This window comes from Chrysochloris asiatica, unplaced genomic scaffold, assembly GCF_000296735.1.
Source record: "Chrysochloris asiatica unplaced genomic scaffold, ChrAsi1.0 scaffold00119, whole genome shotgun sequence".
In the NCBI taxonomy this organism is placed as follows: domain Eukaryota; kingdom Metazoa; phylum Chordata; class Mammalia; order Afrosoricida; family Chrysochloridae; genus Chrysochloris; species Chrysochloris asiatica.
In genome coordinates this window covers 9504508-9507107 of record NW_006408637.1, presented here as the reverse complement: position 1 = coordinate 9507107, position 2600 = coordinate 9504508, and positions in this window count along the sequence as shown.

The following is a 2600-nucleotide window of genomic DNA, read 5'->3' as shown; positions in this document are numbered from 1 at the left end:
AGGAACTGGTCCCTCCTGATAATATGTCCTAAGTATGAGAGATGAAGTCTGGTCATCTTGACTTCTAAGGAGCATTCTGGTTGTATTTCTTCCAATATCGATTTCTTTGTTTTTCTTGCAATCCATGGTACCTTTAAAGTTCATCTTCAACACCATAAAACAAATGCATCAGTTCTTCTATGGTCTTCCTTGTTCATTGTCCAACATTCACATGCACTTGAGACTACTGACAATACCCTGTCTTGAGTCAGGCGCACCTTAATCCTCACACTGACACATGTGCTCTTGAACATTTTAAGTTAACCTAAAGCATCAACTTCAATCTTTTCTCCATTTATTTGTATGTTATTTACTGGTCCAGTTGTGAGGATTTTTGTTTTCTTTACACTGAGGAGCAAACTGTAATGGAGGCTGTGGTCTTTGATCTCCATCAGTAAATGTTTTAAGTCCTCTTCACTTTCAGCAGCCGAGGTTATATCATCTGCATACCGCAGGTTGTTAATGAGTCTTCCTCCAATCCTGATACCATGTTCTTCTTCTTATAATCCAGCTTCTTGAATTATGTGCTTATCATACAGATGGAATAAGTATGGCAAAAGAATAAAGCCCTGGCGCATACCTTTACTAATTTAAAATCATTCAGCATTTCCTTGCATTAGATGCATTAGACACTAATTATTTAAAACCATAAGCTGTGTGGTATGACATCAAGAACTTCATATAGAAAGAAAGCAAAATGTCACTAGGTAAAGATCAATATGGATGGCAGAAGAGACTCCGAAACTTGCTCTTCAGTGTAGAGATGCAAAGCAAATGGAAGAAATTAGGAGGTACTAGAGCTGAACAGAAAATTTAAAGGGCAGCTTGAGAAGACAAAATATCCTTTAGGTTAATCAGTATTTAACACCCAGCTTGAGGGCTATTATTGGAACAAAGAAGTTTATGAAGTTCTCCAGAGAGATCTGCCCAACTTGAAATGAGTAGAATACTGAAGACGTTTCTCAAATCCTCAGAGCTCCCACATGTCCTCTTTTCCCTTTACCCTGAGGAGGCAATCTTTGGAGGACACACACTTTAGAGGATAGTAAAAGTTGTATGCTTGTTTAATATCTATTTCATATTCTTTTCTTTTGTATTATATGCCTTATGTTTCTATAGATTCATTGGTTACCTTAGTGAATGAGTGTTATTGGAAATCATTAAGTAAATATACTGCCCATGGAATAAACTAACCCATGGGTGAAATCATCTTTATGAAGAGCAGCCTGCTCATAGTAAGACTTTGCTTTCAGTGTTTCAGATATACATATCCAATATACATTAACCCTTGCTTGCTTGACCATACCCCTGTGTCAGAGTAATCGACTATTCTTGTGACAGATGGCCTGAGCTGACACTTGGCAGTTTCAATAGCAGTGGGTTGTTCTCTTCCTCCAGATACCTGCTTGGCCAACTCTCTCCTTTCCATATGGTCTGGGCTTAGACATCCCCTGCTCAGTGTCACCACCTGACCGCTTTACTTACTGCTACACAGATACTACCACCCACTCTGCTCTCTACAAGTTTTTGTCCACAGCACTGTTTACCTTCCAATACACTATTTTTCTTGTTTCAATTTCTTTTATTGTAAACTAAATTTTAGAAATATCTGATCCTAGTCTTACAACTTCATTCCTAAGAGTTGCTAAAAGGCCATAAATAAATGTCATCTTAAAAAAAAGGTCCAGGCCCATTTTTCCAAACATTCTGCTGAGAGTTGACAACAATTTTACTAAAACTATCCTAAAACATAGAAAAGGATGGAAAACTCCCAAATACATTTTATGAAGCGAGCATAAGTCTCATACCAAAACCAGACAAGGACATCACTAAACAAAGATAATTATAGACCAATATTCTGTTTAATTGACTTCCTTATAGCCTTTACTGTTTACCCTAAGTCCCTTCCCTCCTTCATCTCATCACCATGCTAGAGTATACGTTTACGGAGGGCAGCAACTGAAGTTTGTTTTGTTTTCTGGTGTCACTCAAGTGTCGAGAGCAGCACCGGACACACATGACAACTACTTAATAATTGTTGAATGAATAAATTGATTTGACCAGAGCCAAGTAGCTCTGGTAGCATAGTGGTTACAAATCGAGCTGCTAACCTCAGGGTTGTCAGTTTGAAACTACCAGCTGTTCCACAGAAGAAAGATGAGGCTTTCTGCTCCCGTAAAGATTTACAGCCTTGGAAACCTTGTGCAGGGTCTCTGTGAATCAGAACCGACTCCACAGTACTTAACAACAACAACAAATGCACTTCATCTTGGTCAGAACCATCTCTTTCCCTCTAGCACACTGACAACAAAGCAGGATGCAATATGCATTTAAACATATGATTACTTTTCATGAAGATGCCCTAACTCATGTGATGGCTTATTCCATGGGCAGTATATTTACTTAATGATTTCACATACTCCTTCACTAAGGTTATTGTTGTTGTTGTCAGGTGCCATCGAGTCGGAACCTACTCATAGCGACCCCATGCACAGCAGAACGAAACAATGTCCGATCCTGGGCCAACCTCACTACCGCTGCCACACTTGAGTCCATCAATG